The following is a 14250-nucleotide window of genomic DNA, read 5'->3' as shown; positions in this document are numbered from 1 at the left end:
CATTCATCTGTCGATGGACATCTTGGCTCTTTCCACAGTTTGGCTATTGTGGGCATTGCTGCTATAAACATTGGGGTGCACGTACCCCTTCGGATCTCTACATTTGTATCTTTGTCGTAAATACCCAGTAGTGCAATTGCTGGATCGCAGGGTAGCTCTATTTTCAACTGTTTGAGGACCCTCCATACTGTTTTCCAGAGTGGTTGCACCAGCTTGCATTCCCACCAACAGTGTAGGAGGGTTCCCCTTTCTCCGCATCCCCGCCAACATCTGTCGTTTCCTGACTTGTTAATTTTAGCCATTCTGACTGGTGTGAGGTGGTATCTCATTGAGGTTTTGATTTGGATTTCCCTGATGCTGAGCGATGTTGAGCACTTTTTCATGTGTCTGTTGGCCATTTGGATGTCTTCTTTGGAAAAATGTCTGTTCATGTCTTCTGCCCATTTCTTGATTGGATTATTTGTTCTTTGGGTGTTGAGTTTGATAAGTTCTTTATAGATTTTGGATACTAGCCCTTTATCTGATATGTCTTTGCAAATATTTTCTCCCATTCTGTCGGTTGTCTTTTGGTTTTGTGGACTGTTTCTTTTGCTGTGCAAAAGCTTTTTATCTTGATGAAATCCCAATAGTTCATTTTTGCCCTGGCTTCCCTTGCCTTTGGCGATGTTTCTAGGAAGAAGTTGCTGCGGCTGAGGTCGAAGAGGTTGCTGCCTGTGTTCTCTAATATGTTTTATATTAATATTTATGACATCACCAAATCTTACTTAAACCATTTTAACATCTTTCTTTGAAGAAATTGTTTAGACTTTAAAAAATCAGAGGGTAGGTCACCTTTATCCACGTGCTCAATATAAAAATCTGTGTTACCACTGTGAAAATTAATAAAGGGAAATCTCACTAGAACAAAGTCAGGAGGTTCAGCAGGGAAGCTCTTCTGCCCTACCATTCCTATTAATTGCAAATCCGATAGGAAGGGAGGGACCTTGTCTTGGATACTACTTTACTACCCCCATCCCCTTACCCCCACCCTCAACAGCCCAGCCAATGAAGGACAGCCACAACTCAGCCAATGAAAAGCCAATATACTTTGAACTCCCAGTTTACTCCAATGGAGTTTTTACTTATAACAATCCCTCTATAAAAGAGTGCTCCTTTCCTTTGTTCAACAGACTTGTCTATGGTTTTTGTTATAGCTTGGTTGTCCAGCATTGAGATCTTCTGATATTCCCAATTCATTTTCTCTGGTAAAATAACTGGCTTTTATTTTTTTAAGGTTAACTTCACCAAGTTTTTAATTCTGAGGAAGAAAATGATGGCTTGCTTGATGTGAGTATTCACTCTGAGGAAGCCTGATATGGCCCAGGTTTCTTGTCTGACAATGGACAGGGCTGGGGAAATCAGTGGAAGGCTCTATGTCCAAAATATTGTGTGGATGTCCTTTACTGGCAAGATACTATAGACTTCAAGTTTTTTGAAAGATGTTAGTGATATATTCCAGAGAATAAGATGTTCCCATGTTCAAATTCCTTACTGAGTTAATTCAAATAATTTATTTAGTTTCTCTGATCTCATTTTCCTACGTGTAGATTAGAGGGCATGATATCTACCATGAAGTGTCATTGGAATTAAATAAGATCATGCTTTTAAAGCTCCTGGTTCATAAAAGCACCAGGAGTTTGTTTTTTATTTATTTAAATGTATCGTTCCCTTTTTCAGAAATATAATCATGCTTTCTCACATCAGTTGAGTATATGAGTAAATAATACATGTTTAACTCTGTACAGTATTTCACCGTATTTTATTGATTATGAGTAAACCATGTTTGCAGCTATTATATACATGTGGCTTTTATCAATATGCTTTTGATCTATTTACTCTAAGCACTATACATCCTTGCAATTTTGGTCTTCTTCTGATGTTTGTTTCTTTTCTCCCCCTCTCTTTTGAATCTTTTCCTACCTGGCAAACAAATGAAGTCATTAAGACCATCATGAAATAAATCCTGTTGGGTTGCGAATATATCATTTCAGTTTCTGTTGATATTTGCCACGTGCTTATGAAATATACTTGGTTTTGAGAGAAAATAATGAGGTGATATTCTTGACAGCCCACCCTCCACATCCTTTCCATAACAGCTTGAATAACGGTGGGAAAGAGGTTGCTTTTATTTGACAAAGCTTATTTTTTTTTTTTTATTGTCTAGCCTGATCAAGCTTCATAGCCTTGTTTGCACCTACCTAGAAATTGAAGAAATAAAGCAAGGAAAATTCTATCCTTTCTCACCAGTACACACGTTTTTTAACAGTTTCCCCAAACGGATGTTGTGTTCAAGGAATACTCTTATTGACCTGTTGTATTGCTTTTATCAGAAACGGTTTCTTTCCCAGGCATATTCCTAAATAGAAAACACCGCTGATCTTGACTTGGCATAGAAATAAATGTGTGTGAGCGCCTGGGTGGCTCAGCTGGTTCAGCGACTGCCTTCGGCTCAGGTCATGATCGTGGAGTCCCGGGATCGAGTCCCGCATCGGGCTCCCTGCTGAGCAGGGAGTCTGCTTCTCCCTCTGACCCTCTTCCCTCTCGTGCTCTCTATCTCTCATTCTCTCTCTCAAATAAATAAATAAAATCTTTAAAAAAAAAAAGAAAGAAATGTGTGTGCTCGGTGTAGGTGTGTACATGTACATGATTTTATATACAGAAAATCCAGTTCTTTGTTCCTTAAAATTTCTCCACCCTATGAAAATAATAAGAAAAAACCCCAGGGAGGTGGGAATTTGTTAATCCCTATTTGCAAACCTTACTCTTCTAATACCGTTTTCTTTCTATTTTTCCTTCCTTCCTTCCTTCCTTCCTTCCTTCCTTCCTTCCTTCCTTCCTTCCTTCCTTCCTTTCTTTTTTCCCAAGGTGGGCTTATCTGAATGTTTCCAGAAGAGGCTGGTAGGTGGCGGCTTTCATTTATGCCTATTACCTTAGATACTGTGTAGACTATGGGGCTCCAGGTGTTTTACTGTTCACTGCTGCTGTAACATTGAGACCTAAACATTTAAAAGAGAAGTCAAAATAAATACATCCTGTTCCCTTACTCGGTGGGTATTTATGGAGGTCTTAGTATGCACCAGAGACTACCTGTGTTGTTAAGTGTTCAATTCTTCTATTAAATTCTTCCTATTAGGTGTGTTTATTGTCATTTCCAGAAAGAGAAAGTTTTTATTCAGACTATAGTATTATATTCCATATATACCTTAAATTCAATCTGCGTCTGATTGTGTCTGATTTATGTTTACTAGTTTTTGCCTTTTTTAAGAATTTTGACAGAAAGAATGGAAACATTTAGAATCCATTCCATCATTTCAAAGTTTAGGAAAGATTTATCCTAAGTTTATTGAAGTAGTCAACTGAATAATTGAGTCACGTACCTACCCCCATTAAACAAATTTCCTGGTCTCTATAAACTGAGATCAACTAGTAGGAATAAAACTAGATATTTGGGGGGCTCCTGGGAGGGGCATAGTCAGTTAAGAGTCTGACTTTTGGTTTCAGCTCAGGTTGTGATCTCAGGGTCGTGAGATCAAGCCCCATGTTGAGCTCTGTGTTCAGCGTGGAGTCTGCTTAGAGTCTCTCTCCCTCTGCCCCTCTTCCTTTCAAATAAATAAATAAATCTTAAACAACAACTTCAAAAAAAAAAACACACTAGCTATTTGGTCTTGAACCCAACTGTAAATTGACATGGAGTAGTGTTATCTATTCAGTTATGTTTTGCAACACCTTTTTACACATCTGGCAGAGTGTGGAACAGTGGAGATTCAATGATGAATAAAGCTGCTGCCCTGACAGAGGCTTCAGGGGTAAGTGATGGGCTGAGCTGTTTTGCTCCATCTGATGGAAGGATGATAGAAACTTCCACAGGCTTTCCCTTTTAGACACAGCTAAGGGTTAAATTACAAACTCAACACTGAGTCACTAAGGGTTCCTAAAATTAAGTATTTATTAGTTATAAAATCAGTACACTAATATGTACTGAAAAATCTATATTACTATTTTATTATTTATTCTTTCAGCAAATATTTATTTTAAAAATATCTAGCACTTATTTATAATTGTTACATGCATTTTGCTAAATATATATGTGTTATATAGAAATATTGTCTCTTTTTAAGGACAAAACAACCCTACAGAGAAGGGTATTATTACTGATCTAATTACACGGAAGAAGAAACCAAGCTTTAGAGAGGTTTACATGATAAAGCCTGGACTGGAATCAAGGCTCTAGATCTGGGCCCATGCTTTTAATTCCATTGTACTACATGTTAGGGATTGAATGTGAGCAAATCAAACACTTGCCTGACCTCATGGAGCTTATAGTCTAGTCGAGGAAACAGACACTAGCTAAACCATCACGCAAATATATAAGCACAAATAGTAACATGTACTTTGAAGTGCCAATACAGGATGTCAGAACAAAACTGTAACAGGGAACATATAGAATCTGACAGGGCAAGATGAAACATCCCTGAAAAAATTAGATTTGAGCTGCTTTCTGAAGTGTAAGCAAGCATTAAGTTGGTGAACATTGTAGGAAAGGGAATGGAGGTGAGGTAAAGCATCCACAGGCAGAGGGCAAGGCCGTGAAGTGAGGAGTATGGTAGAATTAAGGGAAATCCAAAATGGCTGAGACAGCTCTGACGAAGAAGAGAGTGGCAGGAAAATGGTGAAGCATTCAAGGCCAGACTGTGCTAGACAATCCAGGCAATGTTAGGAATGCTTGTCCTTTTCCTAAGAGCTTTGCAAATCCATTCAGTGATTTTAAGCTTCTAGAAGTTCTAGCTACCTCAAAATCCTTGGGAATTTTGCAAACCTGCTACGCAAATATAAACACGAAGACATATTCGAGATTTCTTCAATTTTTGGCAAGAACATTTCGTTATGTCTTGAGTTTTCTGAGGTCTTCATTTGAAGTTATTTATTACTTTAAAATTTTAATTACTTTTAGCTTATCTTCATTAACTACTTAGTTGGTTATAGAATTTTTGGCTAGCCCCATCCACCTGGAATGTGTATAAATCAATAATATTTTTGGTTTATAATTTTTTTAAAGATTTTATTTCTTTATTTGTGTGTGAGAGAGAGAGAGAGAGGGAGAGCCAGCATACAAGCAGGGGAAGTAGCAGGCAGAGGGAGAAGGCTCCATGCTGAGCAGGGAGCCCGATGCAGGGCTCAATCCCAGGACCCTGGGATCATGACCTGAGCCGAAGGCAGATGCTTCACCGACTGAGCCACCCAGGCGCCCCAGGGTTATAATTTTGAAATATTACCTCAAGACTAAGGAATGTTATAATGTAAATATTGTCTTAGTCCATTTGGACAGCTTATAAAAGAATACTATAGATTGGATGGCTTATAAACAAAATACAATTTTTTTTAACAAAAGAAATTTCTCTCTCACAGAAGACTGAGAACTCTCAGGTAAAGGCACAAGGAGATTCAGAGTCTGGTGAGCGTCTGCTTCCTAGTTGATAGAAGACCATCTTCTTACTATGTCCTTACATGATAGACTGCACAGGGGAGCTCCCTGGGGTCTCTATTATAAGGGAAGTAATCCCATTCCTGAGATCTCCAGTCACCTCCCAAAAGCCCCATTTCCCAGTCCCACCACATTGGAAATTAGAAGTTCGACATACAAATTTGGGGGGGAGGCACAAACTTTCAGTCCATAACAAATATGATGATGTCTATCCATATTTCTATAGAAAATGTATGCAAAATTTCACCCTCAAAATTTTATAATAAGGAGGCACTATATTATTATCATTAGGTATTTTTTTCCCCTGCTTTGGAATATGGGGCATAAGTAGAGTATGTTTTACCAAAAGTCTTTATTTTCAGTGGGCCAAGTTCAAAACCTATTTGAGCCGTATGTGCCCACATTGCATGAGTCAGTCATGAAACAAACCGTTACCACGTAATAATGCTATTTCTGTAGTGGAGAGGGGGACGACAGACAGCCGGGGCAGAGGGCAGCGAGACACCACCACCACCACCCCTGCTACCACCCCCGGAAGACTTCCTGAAAGAAATAGGAAGGGCTTCAGACCAAGCAGTGTCTGGTCTGAGGCTCTATGCCTCAGTGGCATTTGCTAGTTTTTTTTAACAGAGGAGAGCAGAGGAAATAAAAATGTATGAGTGCATGGAAATGAGAAAGTATTGCATAATTGCAAAATTATGATGAACTTAGAAGTCCAGGAAGTGAACAAGGCCATGGCAGGTGATAAGGCAGGACAGGTATGCAGTTTGTGAGACATCCAGGGGGAAGTATCGAGTTTGTTGACTTCTGAAAACAAATCTACTTTTCACTGAGGTAGATCTTATGACCCTAAAACAACAGGAGACCTATGACCAATAGAGGAGCGAGAGTCTGCGTTAAACCACGAGACAGTCTCTTGAGAATGGTAAATTATTTGACTTTCATGTGAGAAATCACATAAAAATATTGTGATAGATATTGTTCAAAGGGAATGCACGTTGCTGAGACTCCTTAAGCCTCCTATTTTTTATGGAAATCAGTAGTCAGGAAAAACACAAAAAGGAGATGATCAATATGTATGTACAGAGATTTGGCTCCTGATAAACACCCATATGATAACATCGGGTCTACTCAGCACATTAATGAAATTTGGCAAGATTTATGAATTGTCTTAGCAACCTCCCCAGGAAATGGAATTTGGCTGATGTAATGCCATCTTAAGAAAGGCCAGATCTGCATATCATTAACATTTGTGTTGGTGGGTTCCCAAAAATGGGTGTAGTCTGACCCAAAATGAATGTTATAATAAAAGCCCCCGCTTGCTACAGGAGTGTGAAACCATATGAGGGAAGCAAAAAATTAGACATTTCTTCAAGCACAAGTGGCTGGTGTCAAAACTAGTTGCAACAGTGCTATGTTCAGCAGCTGCACCTGTGTGGTAACTAGGGAGCTATCTGGCTATGAATGTTTGTTTTACACATCAGAATTTAAAGTACAGGATGGAGTACACTGGGCAACATCTCATGAAAATGGAATGGGGTTTTCTTCCTCCCTCCATAATTTGAGCCTCAAGCCTTAAAACAGGAGTGCACCATGACATAATGGTGTTTTCATCTGTGGAAAAATACATATTTTTCTATGCTAGTAATGGTATTTAAAAGGGAAACATGCCTATTTGGTCACTGACCACTCCCATATCATAACTATCTTGGAATTTCCTTTTTAAGCCATCTTTCCTAGAGACCCAGTATTGGCCCGAGACCAATTTACTCTTTGCCAAAAAAAGTTATTTCTCAGGCCCAATTATCTAGAAAGCTCATGAAATGTGTGCCTTGGCAGGCTGAGGAAAAAAGATTTTGTAATCAGGTTTTCCAGAGGAACTCTCAGAATTTCCAATCCAAGATCCTGTTTTGGTTGGAAGAGGGTGCACAGATAGAAACATTAAGAGAGAGAAATGAGAAGTGTTGTCTCTTATATAACTCTAGGCAGATTTGCTGTATCCAGTCCCTCCTAGTGGAAGTGAAGGGAATGGTAAAAGGAAGGGATCTAGAACTAAGAATCTCCTAAAATGCGCATACTCAACATGACCATTTGGGTAACCTTAAAGAAAGGCCTAAACATTAGAAGCAGGATAAAGGTTTCTTTTGCTGCGATTTCAGCCAGGTGAGTACGTCCAAAGCAAAGAGGGTCAAGAGGTTAGTCTGAGATCTATATCAGATAGAGGTCCAAGAGATTGATAACCACCTAGAACTTGGTTTATTTATATCCAGTTGCAACACCAGCCATGTGGCTAAGTCCAAACAGGAGCCACACCTTCAGCTGTTCAGAAACTCCCTTGAATCCCTTTACTTCTGTTCCCTTATTTCGATAGCCTAGTAAAAATTATCTTCCACCCCCAAACCCAAGATCTACTCCCTTCCATTTTTTCTTTCTAAGGAGAAGGATACTCCTTTAAGGAAAAAAGAAAAAAACAAAACAAACCAAGACCGTTTACTTAAACGGAAATAGATCTTGATATCTAGAGTTTGCTAAGCCTATTTCTTGTCATTTCTTACAATTAGCTTCTTCTAATTTCTGCCTTTGAACAAATCTCCCAAACTCTACCGCAGAAACAAAAGCATCCTTCACCCCGTTCTACTTAAAATCCAGCACGCATCTCACTTTGTTCAGGAAAATACCCAGAATATACTAGATCTAATCATGTACTGTAAATTCTGTATTCAAAAACCTACATTTCATTTATCGCTAATCTGATTGGCAGAAATTCAAAAGCTTTACAAAATACTCTGCTGGCGAGGCTGTGGCAAAACAAACAGTAGCACTTGGCATGACTCTGACGGTTATACAGAGTGGCAGAACCTCCTTTAAAAAAGGAATCTGTTAAATTCTAGCAAAATTACACATATGTATAATCTTTAACCTATTATATTTCATTATTTTGAAAGATGATAAATGAAGGGGGAAAATAGATTCACTTTGCCCCGTGTATATGAACTCTTAAGGCAGAATAAAAATTGAAGTAAGTTATTCAATGTACAAGGAATGATAGCTTTAATTTGTCACTAATTTTCAGCTTCCAATCAAACAATGGATCTAACTTATAATTATGAATACTTAATATCAAAAACAAACAAAACAAATCCAAGTCATACTTATACTAATAGAAGTACATATACATCCTAGGAAGTAAAAGCCTGAAGGCGATCAAAACTCTAGACGCAAATACAAGAAGGGCATAAAAACACTATGGAGATGCAATCAGCAAAACTGGAAACTAATTGAGTAGTCTCGTTTTCATGACAATATAATTATTTGCAAAAGTTCAGCAAGAATCTGTTTTCCTTACAACAAGACACAATTGGAAAAGTTAGTTATGTTACCAAGATTTTGACAAGAATCCTATTTGAGCGTGATGTGCATAGAATCAGATATGATAGGTTTTAAGAAACCAAGGTCAAGACAATAAAGCCCCCTTTTAAAAAACCTCCTGGTCTCTTGCTGTCAGGGTTTCTGGCACCTTTGACGTGAGTGAGGAAGGTCACTTCCTGGCAGGTTCAGGAACCTCAGGATATTTGGGGACTTTGAGAAGAGAGGAATTCACCCAAATCTATAGGTATTATACGTAAAGTTTTAATGGCAAGTCCTTGGCTTGGCTCTCTCGCTGTGAGAGATTTTTAAAAGTCCAATCTGAGATTTCTTATGAAGAGTGGCAGCAAAGCAGACTTCAGAAGGGCATATTATGGTCATCACTATTCTTGCTGCACTTGTGTAAACAATCAGACCAAGTTTAATGAGACTGGATTTATTTTGCAAACAAATTAGTCTTACTGTGATTATCTTTGATAGAAACGGGGGTGACTGTAGATAGAAAAATTATGTTCCAATGGAAAACTATCACACACCCTTGAGGATTTCAGATTCTAGTTTTGTGCATTGTCTTTGAAAAGGTTTTGTTATCCCATCTCTAAGCTGGACTGGATCCTGAACTCTTTTAGTTTCCTCAAATATCTGGCTACGACTCTCCGAACCAACATTTCCAATTGTCTCCCACTCTTCTGACCCAGAATAACTAAGAACAAACATCATCCTTTTCCCAAAGCTCTGCGGGCTGAAGTTGGACAACTCACTACAGACGTAGGAGAAATCACCACAACGGTTCATGTATGGACAAGCTTCCTGCCTGTTGCTGTGTGGGCCACTCAGAAAGTTTACCAGAATACCTGATGACATCACCAGAGACATAAAAACTGCACAAGATGCTTCAAGCTTGACATGCAGACATCTCAAAAGACTGCCCTCCAGACCCAAAGTAGGTTTCTAGTCAACTCCAATCCTTAACTTTTGTTTTTCTTTTGCTTCCATGTAAATGCCTCCTATGAAATACCTGATTGCTCCCAACACATAAGCCCAACTTTGGGAGCCCACCCAGCATCACCATTTCCTGAAATGAAACACAACTGTTTAACTGACCTGATCTCTGCTCAGATCTAAGAGACTGGTTTAGTGAAATGTCTACTAACTCAGCTTCTAGACTGTGAAACTTCCTCAAGAAGTTTGAAATGTAGAGAATGAAGGGAAGCAGATGATGCCACCCCAAAATATGACTCTTTTGCACAAGGTTTATCTTGGGGTGGTTATTTTGAGAACCAGAAGACACAGAAGAAACTCTGAAAACAGTAGAGGTTACTCTCTTATAAGGAAATTTAAAGAGGAAATCTCCATGTGTAAAGGTATCTCTCTTTTTATACCAGGAAGAGAGGATGACTAAACCACAAGAAACTCTTGCCTTTGGAGAAGGCATCTACTTAAATGTGTGTAAGAAACTGTACCCTTGTTTACTGTGCTTTTCCTGGGGACCTCCCTATAACTGGCCTTCCCACACCTTTCTTTCATCTTTAGCTGAAGATGGTCTTTAGGCCACCCTGGGTGTTATTCATTTTAACCTAGGTATCTCCCATGTATATATGAGGTGTACATGTTAATAAGCTTCTGCTTGTTTTTCTTTCATTAATCTGTCTGTTGTTACAGGGGTCTCAGCCAAGAACACAGAGGGTAGATGAAAAATTATTTTTCCTCCTCTACAATACAGTACTGTGAAAGGACTGAAATCTAAAATGGAACCAGAGGATGTGAAATGGAGAACCTCATGCATGTGCCCTCAGAAGAAACAAATTTAAAAACCAACAGCTTGATTTCCCACAAACACCTGATTCACAAAAGACCAAGACTTATCTTCTGTCCAATGAACATCCACCAAGAACCCCTCCCAATCTTCAAGCCAATGAACTTCCTGCTTGGATTCTGGCTGGACAGTCCCCCTCTTTGCCCTCCTTGCCCATAAATACAGCCCAGCCCAAACCCTCAACAGCCCTGCTGCCTACAGCTTGCTACCGTAGGTGTTTCCTGCAGAAGTGGATAGGTACATGACCGACACAGTACCAGTCATGAGTTGATTATTGGTGAAGCAGGGTGATGGATACATTGGAGTTATTTCATCTATTCTCCTTAATTTTGTATCTTTTTGAAATTATCTTTAATAAGACTAAAGAAATAAGCTAAAGAATAATGTATATTACCTTGTGAAAATATAGATTTCTTGAGCCAAGGACTCCATGATTTTGATTCTGCAAATCTGAGATGAGAAACAGGGATTTGTTTTCTAGTTCAGGTCCCAAATGTGTATCATGTAGGTTATCAAAAATATATACTTTTCTGTGTCTGCAGCCCTTGAATTATAAAATAGTACTTGGCATTTGTATCTGCCATGATTTTCAGGTGTGTTTTTATCTTCACAACTAGACAACGGTTAATCTTTATTCCTGTTTTTCCTGCTATTTCTCTAATACAGTTCCTTTATATAATACATGTATAATATAATACCTTCAAATATATTAACCTCTTATTCCTCTTGAAGAAAGTGTATATGCCTTAGTCCAGAAGAAATTCTCCTGAAACTCACAAAGCAAAGGTAGGTTGCTGAGACATTTTATTGTATATGCTTCTCATCAGTCAACTGCTATTTACTTCAAACACTTAGGTGAGAAAAAGATCACAAAACATACCCTATTCATTTTTATCCTTTTGTAAGCTTAAGAGTTTATTCTTAATCCCTTGCTTTAAAGAAGTCCATGATCGGGCGCCTGGGTGGCTCAGATGGTTAAGCGTCTGCCTTCGGCTCAGGTCATGATCCCAGGGTCCTGGGATCGAGTCCCGCATCAGGCTCCCTGCTCCTTGGGAGCCTGCTTCTCCCTCTGCTTCTCTCTCTCTCTCTCCTCCTCTGTCTCTCATGAATAAATAAATAAAATCTTAAAAAAAAAAAAATAAAGAAGTCCATGACCGCAAAGTGATATTAATCAATAATAATAATAATCATCATCATCATCACTTCATAGCATCTGCTTTGGGGCGATCAGAACTTAAAATCTTGATGTCATTTTTTGTTCTTGCAAATGGAGATAGGAAGAAAAACTGGGAGGATGAAAAGACTTCAGAATTGTGTGTGTATGAGAGAGAGGCAAGGGAATGCAGTGATTTAGACTGGATTGGTTTAAACTGGATCAAAAAATTTAAACGGGATGCAAAAATTGGCCCTGGCCAATTACCCTCTATGGATTGCTTTAAGAAGTCTGTTTAGGGTCTGCTGGGTGTCAGAGTGGATCAGCTGCTGCTTTCTTTTACTTTGGGAGAGAGGAAAACCAAAAGTTATTCTCTGAAATTTACAGAAACTGAGACCTACCTATGAACACTTTAAAAATTTGTATTAGGATTCTCAGTTTTGAAGGACATTTTGAGAAAAAGGAAATTCACCTGAAAAACTTTTACTGCCCATGTCTAACGGGATACCTGCTGCCATTCCAAAATTTTGAATTCCACAGGAAACTTTGGCCAAACCTCACCTTATAGCCATGGCAAGATGGACTTTGTTCCTTTTGCTGTCTTGCAAATAAAACTCTCTGTTTGCAGTGTGCGGCGGAGGATACCATTTATTTTCTTCCTGTATAAGCAGGACAAAACAAATGGACTTAAATATTTCATTTATCAAACATTATTATGTTGCTACTTGTTTTCTTTTACTTACTGAAAATTCATATTTAAATATTTTTTAGAAATTCCAGGAAGTAATGCGTTCGCCCTCATTTTTATCTTTAACATAAACAGCCCTGAATTGCTATGATGTCTTGCTGTGATCATCTCAGATTTGTAATAAATATCTATTTGCTGATAAGAAAAGAGTGCCTCTGCACAACACTAAGGGAGAAATGCCTCCCTAGGGGTTATGGCTGAGATCAACTTGGAGGTAATAAAATGACAAAGCATCTTTCATTTCTATCATTCCCTCCGAGATGACTACAGAATAGGATGTATAGTCCTGAAGTACCCATCGTAAAGATTTACACAAATTGTTCCTTTCTTTCAGATTGCTGTTACTTTCCTCAGTGTTACATACTGTCATTAAATTCTCCACCCTCACTATTACAGCTTCCATTACCACCCACATGGCACTACGGCTTTATCCATGGGTGGCAGATGTTATCACCATATGTCATCCGATCAATTTTCCATTCAAGGGTAATGTAATGTTTGGGGGAAAGCCAACTCACACTTTAGTAAAGGCTTTCTCTGTAGTCTTCACCAGCCGTAAATGCAAGCTTCCTTTCAACTTCTTGGCTCCGATACCTAACCAAAAATCAGCAGGCATCCTAGAGATGCTTTGCATGTTTCCGTGTTAGTTGGGCTCTCTCTCACTGTCACCTGCCAAATTGTTTCCCATTAAGGAGTTTGGCACTATTTTGCTTCCCTCTCCTTTTATTCATCTCAGAATATTCTGGACAGAGAATCATTAGCTAGATGAATACCCAAGGAGAGTAGCAGTTTCAGTCTGGTTCACAAGGCTGTTACTTCTTGTTTATTTCTAGGATCTATATCTCACCTCCTTGTTCCAGAAGTTGGCATTGCTCAGAGAGTTTGAAATTCTTTTTCTATATAATTCTAAAGGGTAGCCAAAGTTAAGACAAGATCAGTTTATCCATACGGTTCTGATTTGTGCTTGCACGTGCTCTCTCCCTCTCTCTTTCATTCCTTTTTCTTTCTTTCTTTCTTTTTTTTCTCTCTCTACATTTTCTCCCAACTCCACTCTCACTCTTGCTGTGGATTTTTATCTTTCCACACCTATTGAACACTTATTATTTGCCACTCCTTGGGCTATGTGCTGCATATTTAAATATTAAGTACAATTCTTCCAAGCTTTAAAAATCTTAAAGATTTACCTTAAGTTGTTTTGAAAGCAGTCCAGTCTAAATCGCTGCATTTCCCATCCATGTTGAGTAATTCAGATGTGGGGTATTTGGGAGTATAGGAAGTGGAAACAATTACTTGTTTTTACTGATCATGAAATGATCTCTCTTCAAAGTGTTCCCACTGCCTATAATTTGGTGAAGAAATTTCTGTGTACATTATCCACACTCATCAATAATTTAAAGACTTGGATTATGTCTTTTTTCCATTTTTGTACCAGTTTCGAGTTATCCAAATCTCATGGCCAAACTCATTTGAAACCCCTTAATTCCAATGATCCCTTGATTTGCCTTTCTCCAGATATTTTCATTATTCTATGTCTTTCTTAAAATGTGATCACTGGTAATTACTATGGTGTTTCAAGTTTAGACGGCAAGAAATAATGTCTTTAGGCACCAAAGTGGTAATCTTTTCCTGAGTTACAAATGATGTTC

This window comes from Callorhinus ursinus, unplaced genomic scaffold, assembly GCF_003265705.2.
Source record: "Callorhinus ursinus isolate GAN/ISIS: 27379988/994484 unplaced genomic scaffold, GSC_fseal_2.0 scaffold2, whole genome shotgun sequence".
Lineage (NCBI taxonomy): Eukaryota > Metazoa > Chordata > Mammalia > Carnivora > Otariidae > Callorhinus > Callorhinus ursinus.
Note: the sequence above shows the minus strand (reverse complement) of the source record.